General features: G+C 45.8%; 1 protein-coding gene across 1 annotated transcript in view; it reads left to right on the top strand.

The window, feature by feature from the left end:
- SLC4A8 (solute carrier family 4 member 8) overlaps positions 1–17,933 on the top strand; it is a 324,851-nt gene that overhangs the window by 12,851 nt on the left and 294,067 nt on the right. The window lies entirely within an intron of this gene.

Consider the following 17,933-nt stretch of genomic DNA (forward strand, 5'->3'; position numbering starts at 1 on the left):
TTTGTAGAAATATTACACACTGTAACAAAATTTGTAGTAAAACCCACATGTAACACATTCCCACAATTTGCAGCAATATTTTTTTTTTTTTCAGTGAAATCTGCTTTTTATTCTGAAATGCTGCAGCTTTTCAAAGAGGACATAGTTTGAATAACCTGATGGAGAGTATAGGGAGAGGCCTGACTAGTCTGGTGCGGCTCCGGCCAGCTTCAACATCCTATTCCTTTTAATTGACAGATTTCTTGCATGTCTACACAGGGTGAGACCCTGTAAATCAACTGTAGCTCTGCAGGAAGAAGCTGTCCGGCGGCTGTGCCAGACTAGTAACATCTCAACCCTTAGTCCATGGTTGGCTTTTCTCTGAAACGCCACAGCATTTCCGAGAAAGACATACTCTGCTCGAATCATGCATCCAAGCTGTGATTCATGCTGCTTGTGGTCAGGGCAGCATTTGTCTAATGATCGGTTCCCTTTTAGAAGTTGCTCAGTGCTTAGAAGCAACTAGAGGTTCCTCCAGTGGGTTCAGTCTTAAGGTCCAGTCACACTAAGCAACTTACCAGCGATCCCAACAACGATAGGGATCGCTGGTAAGTTGCTAGGAGGTTGCTGGTGAGCTGTCACACTGCGACGCTCCAGCGATCCCACCAGCAACCTGACCTGGCAGGGATCGCTGGAGCGTGGCTACACGAGTTGCTGGTGAGCTCACCAGCAACCAGTGACCAGCCCCCAGTCTCCTAGTTACAGCACACATCAGGTTAATTAACCCGATGTGTGCTGCAGCTAAATGTTCACAGAGCAGGGAGCAGCGCACAATGCTTAGCGCTGGCTCCTTGCTCTCCTAGTTACAGGACACATCAGGTTAATTAACCCGATGTGTGCTGCAGCTAAATGTGCACAGAGCAGGGAGCAGCGCACAATGCTTAGTGCTGGCTCCTTGCTCTCCTAGTTACAGCACACATCGGGTTAATTACCTGATGTGTGCTGCAGCTACATGTGCACAGAGCAGGAGCCAGCACTGACAGTGAGAGCGGCTGAGGCTGGTATCAAAGGTAAATATCGGGTAACCAAGGACAGGGCTTCTTGGTTACCCGATGTTTACATTGGTTACCAGCCTCAGCAGAAGCCGGCTCCCTGCTCACTGCACATTAGTTGTTGCTGTCTCGCTGTCACACACAGCGATCTGTGCTTCACAGCAGGACAGCAACAACTAAAAAATGGCCCAGGACATTCAGCAACAACCAACGACCTCACAGCAGGGGCCAGGTTGTTGCTGGATGTCACACACAGCAACATCGCTAGCAACGTCACAAAAATTGTTCGTTACCAGCGATGTTGCTAGCGATGTTGCTTAGTGTGACGGGGCCTTTACACTCTTACTGTCGCTCTCATTCATTCTCGCCTGGATTATTGGAATTCTTTGCTAATTGGTCTCCCTGTTACTAAACTCTCCCCTCTCCAATCCATTCTGAATGCCGCAGCCAAGATTATTTTCCTCTGCAACCGCTTCACTGATGCCTCTGCTCCGTGCCAGTCATTGCACTGGTTGCCTATCCGCTACAGAATCCAACATAAACTTATCACTCTCATTCACAAAGCTCTCCACGGTTCCGCACCACCCTACATCTCCTACCTCATCTCTGTCTATCACACCACCCGTGCCCTCCTCTCAGCTAATGACCTAAAGGCCCCGTCACACTAAGCAACATCGCTAGCAACATCGCTGCTAACGAACAACTTTTGTGACGTTGCTAGCGATGTTGCTGTGTGTGACATCCAGCAACAACCTGGCCCCTGCTGTGAGGTTGTTGGTTGTTGCTGAATGTCCTGGGCCATTTTTTAGTTGTTGCTGTCCCGCTGTGAAGCACAGATCGCTGTTTGTGACAGCGAGACAGCAACAACTAAATGTGCAGGCAGCAGGAGCCGGCTTCTGCGGAGGCTGGTAACCAATGTAAACATCAGGTAACCAAGAAGCCCTGTCCTTGGTTACCCGCTATTTACCTTTGTTACCAGCCTCCGCCGCTCTCACTGCCAGTGCCGGCTCCTGCTCTGTGCACATGTAGCTGCAGGACACATCAGGTTAATTAACCCGATGTGTGCTGTAGCTAGGAGAGCAGGGAGCCAGCGCTAAGCATTGTGCGCTGCTCCCTGCTCTGTGCACATTTAGCTGCAGTACACATCAGGTAATTAACCCGATGTGTGCTGTAGCTAGGAGAGCAGGGAGCCAGCGCTCAGTGTGCGCTGCTCCCTGCTCTCTGCACGTGTAGCTGCGTGCACTGGTAACCAAGGTAAATATCGGGTTGGTTACCCGATATTTACCTTAGTTACCAAGCGCAGCATCTTCCACGCGGCGCTGGGGGCTGGTCACTGGTTGCTGGTGACAGCTCACCAGCAACTCGTGTAGCGACGCTCCAGCGATCCCTGCCAGGTCAGGTTGCTGGTGGGATCGCTGGAGCGTCGCAGTGTGACTTCTCACCAGCAACCTCCTAGCAACTTACCAGCGATCCCTATCGTTGTTGGGATCGCTGGTAAGTTGCTTAGTGTGACTGGACCTTAAGACTGACATCCTCAACAATTCGAACCTCCCACTCCTGTCTTCAAGATTTCTCACGAGCTGCGCCTATGCTCTGGAACACACTACCAAGAGCAATCCGATTAATTCCCAACATCCACACGTTTAAGCAGGCCCTAAAAACACATTTCTTTAGACTAGCCTATCACCTCACTGCCCTGATCTAATCTAGTCCCTTTCTGCCCTTCATAACAAAAAGTGTAATTCCAATTCTTGTCCCCTGAACCTGTATAAATTCTGGCCAATGACTGGTTCATGCAGCTGCTTTTGAACCCCCTATTAAATCGATGGCTGGACCATATATAACAAGCTTTTCTCCCCCCATTCACCTTTTGTGTCTCCCCTATTTCCTCATAGACTGTAAGCTTACGAGCAGGGCCCTCACTCCTCCTGGTATCTTAATTTAGATTTTTTGTGATCCAATTTTGAAAGAGAATGGCACTCACCAAATATTTGCTGTGTGAACACGTATTTATTCGGATATGGAGGTTGCGTGTGCAGGGCAGGTAGGTGGGGAGGGAGAGCTATACACGTCCGACGACGGCCGTTTCGCACTTCCAAAGTGCTTCAGCTGAAGCACTTTGGAAGTGCGAAACGGCCGTTGTCGGCCCTGCACATGTAACCTCCATATCCGAATAAATACGTGTTCACACAGCAAATATTTGGTGAGTGCCATTCTCTTTCAAAATTGGATCACACATCGCCTTTTTTCATGTGCACCCCAGAGCTGTTTCTGATTCACACTGCTATATGGACTTTGGCATGATTTTATTATAGTGCGGAGTGGTGCCCTGGGTCTTTTTTCCTTTAAATATTAGATTTTTTGTATTGTCTCAAATTGTCTGTACATGTCCCCTCTGAATTGTAAAGCGCTGCGAAATATGTTGGCGCTATAGAAATAAAACTTTATATTATATTATTATATTCAAAGACTTCGTCAAATCAGGACCTTCTGTCAGATATTAGAAAATTGCCTGAATTGCAATGATGTAAACGGTGGCATACATATAACGTTTCATTCAGATGTCGGTGATTGTTTTCGTACTCAGAAATGATGACTGAATGAGGGCTGTTCAATGGACCAACGATAATGGTTCTGGTTTTGCCACCCTGTACAAAAACAGCCCAAATACATCAAGACCAGTGTTGGCGGATTTGGCGTCAAACACTCCTGATTCGTGCACTCTCTGTGTGTCTTGCCACAAATTCTCCTCCAGTCCCTACTGGAGTAAGATCTGTGGTGTAGTGAACTCCACGGGTCATCATGACTTTGATGCATGGTGGTCATCACGTCCCCATCCCTCCCCAGCTTTGGCCACTTTGTCATAGCTGGACAAAAATGCCATGAGTGTGCCAAAAGTTGCATAATTTTAGTGTAGCTACCAATTGTGCCAAAATTTTGCAACTTTTAAAAGCTTTTTACTCCTGAATACTTGTGTAAAAGCTTTGTTGAATTTGGACCAATATGTATAGCGCTGCATATTTCACAGCAGGATTATTCCAAAGCCTTGTGAATTGGAAAGGAGCAGCATGTTGAATATACTGCAAACATTCCCCCATTTTGTTCTCCTTATTGAAATATGTGGTATCTATTTCCCCTTTGTCGCTAACAATATAGTTCCTCTGCGCAGGTTCTCACTGGTGATGGGCAAACCTGAACTGTAAAGTTGCATGGACCCCGAACATGGAGGTCTCAGGGAACTCCATGTTACTGTTCAAATTTGGTCACCTGGCTAACTAAGGCTGCCTTCACACTACGTTTTTTTAACATCCGTCATGAACGTTTTTTTAACGCAAAAACGGATCCAGTGCAAATGCGTTTTCATTTCAATGCATTTGCAATGGACTCGCGTCAACATGCGTTCACATACGTTTGCGTGCGTTATAGTGAGAATCCAGCGACTTGCAGTTTTTTAACATTTTTCAAAAACGCTACTTGTAGTGTTTTTGAGCTGCGTCCAAATACTGCAAATTGCTGGATCCTGACTAAACAGCACGCAAACGAAGGTGAACGCTGCTATGCTGATAGACAGGATCCTGCTTGCTCTACTGAGCATGCCCAGAAACCAGCCTCGGGTGATCAGTCCCTCTCTCCCCCTCTCTCCCCCTCCCTCTCCCGCCTGAGAGCTGCGGACACTCGTAACCAAGATAAATATCGGGTAACGAAGCAAAGCGCTTCTCTTATAGTTACCCGATGTTTACGTTGGTTACGTGTGCAGTGAGCAGGGAGCCCGGCTCCTAGCAGCTGCAGACACTCGTAAATATCGGGTATCCAAGCAAGTTACCCGATGTTTACCTTGGTTACAAGCATTTGCAGCTGTCAGAAGCCGGCTCCCAGTCTTTCACGTTCAGTTCCACTGACTCCTGATCACATGACTCCAATGCCCGCCCATAAACTTAAAGTGACAGGATCCTGCAAAATAACATGCATGCGTTTTTTTGCTGTAAAAGCAGGATCCGCTTTTACAGCAAAAAAACGTCCATGACGCATGTTAAAAAAACGTAGTGTGAAGGCAGCCTAAAAAGAAAATCAAGGAAAAAGAAAGAAAATAAGGAATAAATCAGGAGCATTATACTTATGAAGTCTCCTGTGCAGTTGAAACTTCTGGGTTCACTCATTAACCCTCAAACATATTCACAGCTTCCCCAGCCCACTATCTGTCCTGGCATGTGTGATTGATTAGTCAGACCGCGCACACACGCTGCCTACATCCATATAGTGGTATAGTCTATATATAGTGGTATAAACATAAATAAATTGACGTAGGGTCCCCCCGTATTGTGATACTCAGCGTTGATCAAGCATACGGCTACAGGCTGCAACCCCCAGCCGTGTGCTTATCTTGGCTGTATATCAAAATAAGAGGCACTCTGTTTTGTTTTTTTTTTTAGGTATTTAAATAAAATTATTTTAAATATCGACATGCGGTCCTTCTCATTTTTGATACCCAACCAAGATAAAACTAATAGCTGGGGGCTTGTTTTCTCAGGCTGGAGAGTCCCATGGTTATTGGGTCCCCCCAGACTAAAAATAGCAGCTTGTAGCTGACAAAACTTGTCGCATCAATTAGATGCGACAATCCGGCACTTTACCTGGCCCATCCCGATTGCCCTGGTGCTATGGCGACAACTTACAGCTGCTGCTAAGCCATAGATTAATAATGTGAGGCATCCATTACTAATACTTTAAGTGAAAAGAAATAAACATACACCAAAAAAATCCTCTAATATGAAATAAAATACAAAAAGACCCCACCATCTTTTTTTCCAATTTATTAACCCCAAACACCCAGTTCTGGCATAATCCAAATGAGGTCACACAATGATCCCGGCTCTGCTACCTACTGAAGTCGCACACGCTTCTGAAGTCGCACACGCTTCTGAAGTCGCACACGCTTCTGAAGTCGCACACGCTTCTGAAGTCGTACACGCTTCTGAAGTCACACCGTGCGGTCATGATTTTTAATATACCCGTGTGCTGCGAGTTCAGTAGGTAGCAGAGCAAGAATCGTTGTGGGACCCCATCTGGATTACGTAAGAACTGGGCGTTTGGGGTTAATAACGTAAAGAAAGAGGATATTTTGTATTTTGTTTCAAAAAAAGTATTTTTTCTGTGTGTTTATTTATTTTCACTTACAGTATTACTAATTGAGTGAGGGTCTCATAGGTGACTTGCATTAGTAATCTAGGGCTTAGTTGTATGAGCTGTCATGAATCCCTTATATTACCCCAATTTCACCGCACCAGGGCAATTGGGATAAGCCATGTAAAGTGCTGGAATTGTCACATCTAATGGATGTGGCAATTCTGAGCAGCTGCAAACTGCTATTATTAGGCTGGGGGGGACCCAATAACCATGGACCTCCCCAGCTGTTGGCTTAATCATGGCTGGGTATCAAAATTGGGGCGGACCGCACACCGTTTTTTCTTTTTTTTAATTATTTAAATAAAAAAAGCTGCATAGGGTCCCTCTTATTTTGATACACAGCCAAGATAAGCACACATCTGGGGGTGCAGCCTGTAGCCGTATGCTTCAACAGTGCTGGGTATCACAATATGTGGGGACCCTACACCAATTTATTTATTTTTATGCTATAGGGACGCAGACAGCGTGTGTGATTCCAAACAATCACATACCCTGTCACACAGGATTGGGGCGCAGGACTGATGTTGGGCGGGGAAGCAATGAATATGTATGAGGGTTAATGAGTGGATCCAGAAGTACTGTTACAGCTGCGTGGGAGACTCTGTAAGTTTTAACACTCCTGCTCTAAACCCCCCAGCAATTTCTAGCACCATTTTACAGTACAATGTTCAGGTCCTCATAGACGTATATGGGTTCAGCATTGGGCAGATGTTTCTGTGACGTCCCTGGACTATCAGGTCGTCACAGGGTTTTGCACAATCTGACCTCCCGTGAAGTTTGGAAGTGAAGGAGAGAGGAGGTCAGGAGCCGGGCTCCTAGGAAGCCATCTAGGTAGCAGATGGTGGTCTGGGCCTAGATTGAGCTGGACCCAGAACTTTGGTTTATCCAGTTGTCTGTGTCAGCTTAATGGACTGAGTGAGTACAAAAGTGACCCCTTTGCACCCAACGGCACTCCCCAAACACCATCACCGAATCCCGGGGCATTCCCCCTACCCGTGGAGGGTTCTAACACCTAGCTGCCCCACTCCATCGCCCCCGGCTATTCCCAACTGCAGCAGTGGTACTTCACATTACCACACACCACGGGTGGCGTCACAAACCCTAAACACAATCCCCTGTAAATACCCCCTTCATTTGAGTGGCCGCACGACCCCCGGGTCCGGAGATCCCTCGAGCCACTGCGGATCCGGATCCGAGCAGCCCAGCTGCTGGCACGGGGGTGGCACATTTGTGTTCAAGCCCGGTCCCGAACCAATTTTTTTTTTTTTTTTTTGATCCACCTGGACCCACCGAACAACAACATCTGCGGGTTCACCCCTCTCTTCTAACCAATCAATAGTGAAGGGCCGGGCTGCCCTCTCTTCAAGTGCTCCATGGCTACTGTGTGATGTGGAGTGGATGCTATTTCACCTAGAATAATGTACATGAAGAATAAGGCTGTTCCATTCCGTACACTACTCTGAGCCTGCAAACTGTCAGATATAGCACCAAGTCTGTCTCCTTTCCAACAAGCCTTGTACTGTTCCCGTCTCATTTTCTCACTTCCAGGCTGAAGTTCGTTGTTTAAATATGTTGCAGCCTGAAGCAAATGCACTAAATTGTGATAAAGCTGCTCGACACAGGGACACTCGTTCTGACTTTTGCCTGGCTTCTCTGTTGTATTGCACCTTCACATTGAAGTACAAGGATTCTTTTGTGGAGATAAAATGAGCACCATACAGCTTATCGTACTTGGCGTAACTTCATAGACACTTCTGAAAAGACCCAGACACATATTCCTATCCAGAACGATTACTCCGCTACGGTAGCTATTTATTTATTTTTGTAGCATTCTAATCTATTTCTTGCCATAAAGCTATAAATCACGTATAGAAATAGTCCCTTACTCTGGCACCCAATGTTTTGGAATTTCTGATAAGATGGCATGCATTAAAGTTAGCTTTTAGGCTTACAGTCAGTAGGCTTAAGGCGCATATGTCAAATTCTGGCCCGCAGACTGATTTTATTTGGCCTGCGATGCAACGTGCCTATAATTCTGTTTGGAAGACTATTTGGGGCCCATTATTCTGTATGGAGGACTTTGTGGGTCCCATTATTCTGTATACAAGACTATGTGGGGCCTGCAACTAGGTTGGTCCATGACTTTGTCCGTGTTTTTAACTTTGGCCTTCTGTGTATTGGAGTTTGACATCCCTGGGTTAAGGGAAGGATGGGGATCGGTGACTGGCGACTGCCGAAAATTATGGATATCCTCAATGTGCCCGTTGGTGGTCAGGATCCTCTGGAGAGTAGGAAATGTCTGCATTTTGTCGTTCCAAAATGTATATGAACGACTGATCTATGACATAATGGATGGTTCAAATGCCAGAAAGACCCTGTAATTGGGTCAGTTTGATTTTGGTTATGGTGACAAACAAAACCTACACTGCACTACACAAGTGAATAATAGTGGATTGTAGTATACAAATAAAAAGGAAAAAAAATAGTCGCTACTCTTTTTTTTTTCATATATTATTATTTTTTTTTTTTTTAAATTCTGTTTATCCCCTTTTTTCTTTCTGTAGCCTACTGGACTGTTAGCATGTAATGTCACCATTATAAGACCACAGAGGTGAAAGGTATGCCTGGTAGTCACTACCATTATATTCCTACACTGGTGAGAGCAAAGAGCCGGGGTGAGGACATGATCACACCCAGCCAGTGAGAAGTCTCTCATAGGCCACGTGCGCACGCTGAGAATTTGGTGAGATTTTTACCTCAGTATTGTTCCACTCTTGGTTTTGGCTACAATCAGAGGAAAAGTATAATGGTACTTCTGTATTTATTACCCACTCCTGGATTTGGCTTATGCTGGGGTCACACAACCATAGATTCTCTCATGTGAGAGAAATTGGATCGATTATAATCATATCTGATCTGAGTGTCAGCTTAATCTGATCCCATTCTTTCGGATGATCGAATCATAGCACACTGTGAGGGGAAGATGGGGAACAAGATGTTTCCATTCTCTGAGTAAAGGGAAATCCGACTGAATTCGGATGTCATCCGAGTGCAGTCTGATGATTTCCACGCACCCATAGACTTGAATGGGTGCATACTGTCTCATTTGTGTAGCAAATTGTAGCATGCTGCAAATTTATTCTTCATGCCAAGTTGGTATGAGAAAAAAAATCATTAATTAGTACTGCCTCATTGAACAACATTGGTCCATGTGCTATCCAACAAAACAACGGCTAGCAATCCGATGTATACACTCGTGTGAGCAAGCTCTCATAAATACTGAGGTAAAAAACTTGATACAACGTGTGCATGTGGCCTAAAAGTGGTTGTCTTCCAAGATGCTGCTTCAGAAGCGCACCTCTTCTGACCCCGGTTTTTTGCTTTACAGGGGAGAGCATGATCCTGAAGATTGACCGTTCAGACCTACGCATGGTCATGCCGCTGATCCTAATGGTTCTTTATCTAACAGGCTGATAACAGAAGCAGCTTTGCCATGGCATCATGGTAGAAGCGCAGAGAGCCTGAGGCCAGGTCACATGCGTCCAATTTCAAATGCACCCGAACAGGCTGTAAAGCATAGAGCCCACTCAGGCTGGGACTGAAAGGTGGCTGGTAACCTAAGCAATGAGCTGTACACTATGTTCTCAAAAATGGAAGGATTGTTAATTTTAGAGAGGATTCTTAATAAGAGGTAAATTGTATAGTTGCTTGTTTTTACAAGCACTTTGCACTTTTATCCATATATGAACTTGACATCATCCCTTTTGCAATTCAAAAAGGTCCATGGAGGCTCTATTAGGAGTCTCAACACAGAAAATGGCCAGATATATCTCCGGGAAGGACCTAGCCAAGTAGTGGCTCTTTTTAGGAGACCACCATAACCACCATATTAAGTGGCCCTTTTAGTCAATATCCAGTTCTTTGATGAGTTTAGATATGACAAGGGAAACACCAAGGCCCAGTATCCATCCACACACAGCTGTTTCGGGGTATTGCCCCTCATCAGTGTGGAGTAGGATTCTGGCCAGGTGGAAGCAATGCCTAGTAGACCAACAAGACAAAACAATCACTGATCTCGGGGAGACCAGCCAATGAAAACACTGCCGGCAGCCAGCGAGGGCGCTCAACACAGTGAAATCCTAGGTGCATTGCCCCCTGGGAAGTATGCAAATCAAAAAGGTCCATGGAGCCTCTGTTAGGAGTCTCAACACAGAAAATGGCTAGATATCCCTTTTGCAATTAGCTGACCACAAATTTTCAGCTGCTGGCATCTGCAGTAGAGATGGGCGAGCACTTCAGTACTCGTAATGATGAGTGAACAGTACGGTGCTCGAGTTGAGCAGGTCAGGAGCCCTTATGGGCTCAACTCAAGTAACGAGTATTATGGAAGTCACTGATGGGAGAGTTCGGCTCTATGCACACATACAGCTAGCCATAAACGGAGCATTTCCTGGCAGTCATCTGGAATACATCCGAAAACGTTTTTTTGCCCCCAGTGAGAGCAATTCAGAGACTTCAATTGCCTCTCACTAGGGGGTCATCTCATTTCATTCACTGATGTGAGCCTGTGCTTTGTGTTCATTGTTTCATGCACGACATATCTGAGCACCCGCAATTCTAGGCCGAGCACCGAGTGTACCCGAGCTCCCCAATGCTCGATCAAGTACTGAGTAGTTGCGAACACGTTTGCTGATGATTAGTTATCTGTAGTGATATGTGGCAGTAAGTGTTCATTTTTGCTGTAGCGCCACCACAGGGTAAATTAAGCATTACACAGTTGTCTCAACCCCAATAGCCACTTTCCTGTTGGAGTTAAGTTTACTGGTAGAGGCCACGTTCAACGAACGCTGCTAGGAAAATGTGGTATTATCAGAGAAATGGGAGTCTTATATAAAACCACGTTCACACATTGAGTTTTTGGTGAGGTTTTTTGTACCATGAGAGGAACAATTAGATGAAAAGTATAAACACGGGCACCACTTCTGCACTTTTCAGCCACTCCTGATTTTGGCTACAAATACTGATGTAAAATTCTCACCAAATACTCAATGTGTGCACTTGGCCTTATGCATAGTTGGCTGCTCTTACAGAGTATCTCTCTGCTCTGACTCGAAATGATGAGTAATTTGCAAGGGTCCCCCTATGTAATGTCCATATGCCATGGTATTTGTGATGAGACAACAACTTCACATGGGGTTTAGTTTTAGGATAACTGGATTAGTATTTTTACATAATCTTGGTGGAAGGGCTTTGGTCAGCATTAGTGATGAACGAGCCATACCATGCTTCAGGGGCTCGGTACTTATAACGAACAGTCGGGCACTTGGACGGGTGCGACCCATGTACCGAGTATAATGGAAGTCAATGGTGAACTCGAGCATTTTTCTGGAAGATCCTACCGGAAAAATTCTTGCGTTCCCTTTTGACTTCCATTATACATGGTTACGAGTACCGAGCGTGGTAGTGCTCGCTCTTCACTATTTCCCATCACAGTAAAGGCTAGCAATGTCGCTGGTGAAAGCACCCGCCCCCGTCGGTTGTGCGTCACGGGCAAATCGCTGCCCGTGGCGCACAACATCGCTAGGACCCATCACACGTACTTACCTGCCTAGCGACGTCGCTGTGGCTGGGGAACCGCCTTCTTTCTGAGGGGGCGGTTCATGCGGCATCACAGCGACGTCACACGGCAGCCGTCCAATAGAAGCGGAGGGGCGGAGAGCAGCCGAAAGAAAGTGACGCCCACCTGTTTGACGGAGGACGCAGGTACGGTGTTGTTCGTCGTTCCTGGGGTGTCACACGTAGCGATGTGTGCTGCCTCAGGAACGACGAACAACCTGTGTCCTGCAACAGCAACGATATTTGGGATTAGAACGACGTGTCAACGATCAACGATTAGGTGAGTAATGTTGATAGTTAGCGGTCGTTCGTACGTTTCACACGCAACGACGTCGCTAACGAGGCCGGATGTGCGTCACGAATTCCATGACCCCAACGACATCTCGTTAGCGATGTTGTTGCGTGTAAGCCCCCTTTAGTTCAGTTGTAACATTGTCGCTGTGTCTTGTTATTTGGGGCACACGTTTCTCTAGTACACTGTGTTTTGCTTTCTGTGCTTTCCAGTTCATGGACCTTGTTCAGAACATATTACCATGGCCTTGATTATTATACAAAGTGGCTTGTTTGTGACTGTACATCATTGTTTGTGCGATTTTTAGAGAACGAACATGTGCTATGGGGGAGTCATTATACATTACGTTACATCACACTATGTTTTTATGATTGTTTTCTCTGTAGCTATGAAGTGCTGCTATAAATTTAAGTAGTTGTTATTAATGTGATCATAGTGATCATAGACATTGCTAGATATATTTTAATAAATTGACCGTTGGGTGTTACTAGTAACGGGGGTGTCCCTACATACCCCGGCACTGTCTTATCAGTCTTGTATAGGGACATGGCCATTTACCAAGGAAAATGTCAGCACCCGCTTGGAAATGTAATTCATACATTTCAAGGAGGAATAAAATGAAACTGCTTAATGTAGAATTACAGTGCCTTGAAAAAGTATTCATACCCTATTCAATTTTACTATTTTTTTTTCACATTACAACCACAAACTTAAATGTATTTTATTGGGATTTTCTGTGATATACAAACACTAAGTAACAAGTATTTGAAGTATAAAGGAAATGATACCTGTTTTTCTACATTTTTAAAAAATATAAATCAGAATATTGTGATATGCATTTTATATTCAGCCCTCTGTAGTGTAAAACACCTAAATAAAATCCTGAGTGACAAATTATCTCCAGAAGTCACTTAATTAGTAAATTGAGTAAAACTGTGTATAATTTATTCTCCGAATAACTATAGATGTTCTGTGAAGATCTCTAAGGTTTGTTTGAGAACATTGGGGATGAAACCGCATCATGAAAACCAAGGAACACACCGGACAGGTCAGGGTAAAAGTGGTGGATGAGGGTAAAAGTGGTGGATGAGAGTAAGGGTGGCTTTACACGCTGCGAGAGCACTAGCCGATGCTAGCGATGGCGAGCTTGATAGCACCCGCCCCTATCGTTATGCCGATATGTGAAGATCGCTGCCGTAGCGAACATTGTCGCTACGGCAGCGTCACACGTACTTACCTGCTCGGTGACGTCGCTGTGACCGGCGAACCGCTTTTTTTCTAAGGGGGCGGTTCGCTCGACGTCACTAAGCGGCTGCCCAATCAAAGCGGAGGGGCCGAGATGAGCGGGACGAACATCCCGCTCACCTTCTTTCTTCCTCGTTGCTGGCGTGTGGCAGGTAAGGAGAGGTTCCTCGTTCCTGCGGCGTCACACGTAGCGATGTGTGCTGCTGCAGGGACGAGGAACAACTTCGCCCAAGTGACAGCAGCAATAATTGGGAGAGGACCCCCATGTCAACGAGGAGCGATTTTGGACGTTTTTGCAACGATCCAAAATCGCTCCTAGGAGTCACACACAACGAGATCGCTACAGCGGCCGGATGTGCGTCACAAAATCCGTGACCCCAACGAGATCTCTGTAGCGATCTCGTAGCGTTTAAAGCCCGCTTAAAGCAGGCTTAGGTTCTAAAAAAAAAATATAAATAGCCCAAGCTCTGAACATCTAACAGAACACTGTTCTATACATCATGTAAAAATAGAAGGCGTATGGTACACCTGCAGACCAAGCACATAATGTACCTGTTAAAATATAATTTTATAAAATGTTCTTTAAAAGCACTAGTATTCATAATGTATAGAAAGATAACCAACAATAATATGTAACAGCCGACCAAATAAAGTTTTCCAAGTATCAGATCTGTTATACTGTATGTCACAATAGAAAAATATCCAGTGATGTCACAGGACAAGAATAATGCATTAATGATGTCACAGTTCAGAGGTAATGTGCACAATGATTTCACAGTACAGAGATAATCCATATAATGATGTCACAGTATACGGATAATGCGTACAAGAATGCCACAGTACTGCAATAATGTAGTATAGAGAAATGCACAGCAGACTTCCAAAAAGTGCCTCACTTCTAAGGCTAAGTTCACATTTCCGCTAAAATGTATCAGTCACAATCCGCTGCTCTTGTAAACAACGGAATCCGTTTAGCGGATTCCGTTGCTCCCATTGACTTGTATGAGCAGCGGATTGTGACTGATGATGCTGCGTTGCACCCTCCGCCCGACTGATCAGTCGTGGAACGACTGACCGCCGGGCGGGAGGAACGCAGCATGTAACATTTTTTGAGCAGCGCGATCCGTCGGATTTCGCTGCGCATGCTCTCTGGCTCCCTGCACACGTCACCAGCTTTGGTTGGTTACCCGATATTTACCCTGGTTACGGTGCAAGGAGCCAGCGCTAAGCGGTGTAGGCCCGTAACCAAGGTAAATATCGGGTAACCAAGGTAAACATCGGGTGCTTTGCTGTTACCCGATATTTAGTCTGGTTACGTGTGCAGGGAGGCCGACACTTCCCCGCTCGGCCCCGCCCCCTCCCGCACTCCGCACATGTATGTACACACACACACACACACACACACACACACACACACACACACACACACACACACACCTGTCCCCAGCCATGCAGACAAGCACTGACACTGACACCCTCGTCTGGCCCTGCCCCCCGCTCGGCTCCGCCCCCTCCCGCACTCCGCATGTACACACACACACACACACACACACACACACACACTCACACTCACACATACACATACACTCACCTGTCCCCAGCCATGCAGACCGCAGCACTGCCACTGACATCCTCAGCGCCAGGCCCCGCCCCCCGCTTGGCTCCGCCCCCTCCCGCATTCAGCATGTGTATACACACACACACCTGTCCTGCAGTCCCTGCGGCACTGACGTCCTCAGTGCCACGGCCCCGCCCCCCTGAACTCCGCCCCCCCCCGAACTCCGCCCCCTGCACACAACGGAATCCGACAAAGAATTTTGTTCTTTGTCATCCGTTGTACAGCGTTGTACAGTGCATCAGTCACATGCGTCAAGCGACGCATGTGACTGATACAAAACAACGGAAATGTGAACTTAGCCTAATTGAAGTAAAAGACCAATGCTTTGTAGGAATCCTTTAGGATTGCTAAAGCTTGTGTAATAGATTCGTCTGCTACTCGTACTCCACATTAGCAAAGTCTTGTGTGAGTCGTCCTTTTCCTTCTGCACTTTAAAAGGGACAAGAAAGCTTCTCAATGGCTGCTATTTTTAAAGCCTTTGCACTGATAGCACCTGGAAAATATGTGAGAATCCTCAAATGTATTGATCGAATTCCCTATAAGTGATGTGGCTTGTTTATTGGTGACTACTAGTGCATCACTTGTGTTTATCTGCAGAATTGGATACAAGGAGTATATCTATGATTGCTCTTAGCTTTTGAATAGTAACTATTCGGTGTCTGATTATTCATAATTAATCCCAAAGTACTATTCTGGTCAGGGCTGCCACTAGGAATTTTTGGGGGTCCCTTGAGGCTCCGCCCAGCCTCCACCCCTCAAACGTTCCACAGTCTGCCGCCACTCTTGGAAAACATTATATACAGTGCCTTGCGAAAGTATTCGGCCCCCTCGAATTTTTCAACGTTTTCCCACATTTCAGGCTTCAAACATAAAGATAAAAAAATATAAATTTTATGGTGAAGAATCAACAAGTGGGACACAATTGTGAAGTTGAACGAAATGTATTGCTTATTTTAAACTTTTGTAAAAATTAATAAACTGAAAATTTGGGCTTGCAATATTATTCAGCCCCTTTACTTTCAGTGCAGCAAACTCACTCCAGAAGTTCATTGAGGATCTCTGAATGATCCAATGTTGTCCTAAATGACTGATGATGATAAATATAAGCCACCTGTGTGTAATCATGTCTCCGCATAAATGCACCTGCTCTGTAATAGTCTGTGTTCTGTTTAAAGCGCAGATAGCATCATGAAGACCAAGGAACACAACAGACAGGTCCATGATACTGTTGTGGAGAAGTTTATAGCCGGATTTGGTTACAAAAAGATTTCCACAACTTTAATCAAACTAAGAAGGACTGTGCAAGTGATCATATTGAAATGGAAGGATGATCATACCACTGCAAATCTACCAACACCCGGCCGTCCCTCAAAAATTTAATCTCAAACAAGAAGACTGATCAGAGATGCAGCCAAGAGGCCCATGATCACTCTGGATGAACTGCAGAGATCTACAGCTGAGGTGGAAGAGTCTGTCCATAGGACAACAATCAGTCGTACACTGCACAAATCTGGCCTTAATGGAAGAGTAGCAAGAAGAAAGCCATTTCTCAAAGATATTTATAAAATATGTTGTTTAAAGTTTGCCACAAGCCACCTGGGAGACACACCAAACATGTAGAAGAAGGTGCTCTGGTCAGTTGAAACCAAAATCGAACATTTTGGATACAATGCCAAACGATATGTTTGGCGTAAAAGCAACGAAGCCCATCACCCTGAACACACCATCCCCACTGTCAAACATGGTGGTGGCAACATCATGGTATGGGCCTTTTTTTCTTCAGCAGGGACCGGGAAGATGGTTAAAAGTCCTAAAACTCCTAAAAGTTTACCAAGGCTGTTTTCAGTTAGGATTTGAGCCTACACTTAAGCGGGCTTTACACACAGCGACATCGCTAGCGATGTCGCCGGTGAAAGCACCAACCCCCGTCGGTTGTGCGTCACGGGCAAATCGTTGCCCGTGGCGCACAACATCGCTAGAACCCGTCACACATACGTGCCTAGAGACGTCGCTGTGGCTGGCGAACCACCTCCTTTCTTCGCTACTGCTAACTTCACTAAGCGGCCGCCCAATAGAAGCGGAGGGGCGGAGATGAGCGGGCCGAACATTCTGCCCACCTCCTACATTCCTCATTGCGGGCGGCTGCAGGTACGGTGATGTTCCTCGTTCCTGCTGTGTCACACATAGTGATGTGTGCTGCCGCAGGAACGACGAACAACCTGCGTCCTGCAACAGCAACGATAATCGGGATTGGAACGACTGGTCAATGATCAATGATTTGGTAAGTAATTTTGATCGTTAACAGTAGTTTCTGCATTTCACACGCAACAATGTCGCTAACGAAGCCGGATGTGCGTCACGAATTTCGTGACCCCAACGACATCTCGTTAGCGATGCCGTTGCGTGTAAAGTCCCCTATAGTGGCTCTGTTGGGTCTTGTGTCCAAAGTAAAACCGGATTGGGGAGAATGTAGTGACAGGCTCATTCGCAGTAATGGTGCAGACAGAGTCACAGTGTGATGTCAGATATAATTTTCAGCCATATAACCATAGCTGAGGCGGGCTGACGAATTGTACAGCGTGTGGTGAGCACACTATCATGATTCTCCATGCAAACTAGTGGTCACATGACCTCATACATTAGATTTGCGTACTTACGGTCATGTGCCTGACTAGATTTAGCTGGCTTCTCTTGATTCCCATTTATTGAGATAAGCTGAACACATTTAGTCAGCAGGTGATCGCAAGTATGGAAATCGCAGGCACAAGGTCACCACTTTCCTGCATCAGAAAATCATAGTAGTGTGCGCACCACAAGCTGTCACAATTTGGTAGTCACATAAAGCAAATGCAGACTCTTGTTCCAAGTGTGGACAACCCCTTTAAGGACATTGGCGGTATGTTTGGTCTAGTTGTTTTTCTGCAAAATAAATTTGGAGCCAATAAGG

Source organism: Anomaloglossus baeobatrachus, chromosome 2 (assembly GCF_048569485.1).
Source record: "Anomaloglossus baeobatrachus isolate aAnoBae1 chromosome 2, aAnoBae1.hap1, whole genome shotgun sequence".
NCBI classification, from domain to species: Eukaryota; Metazoa; Chordata; class Amphibia; order Anura; family Aromobatidae; genus Anomaloglossus; species Anomaloglossus baeobatrachus.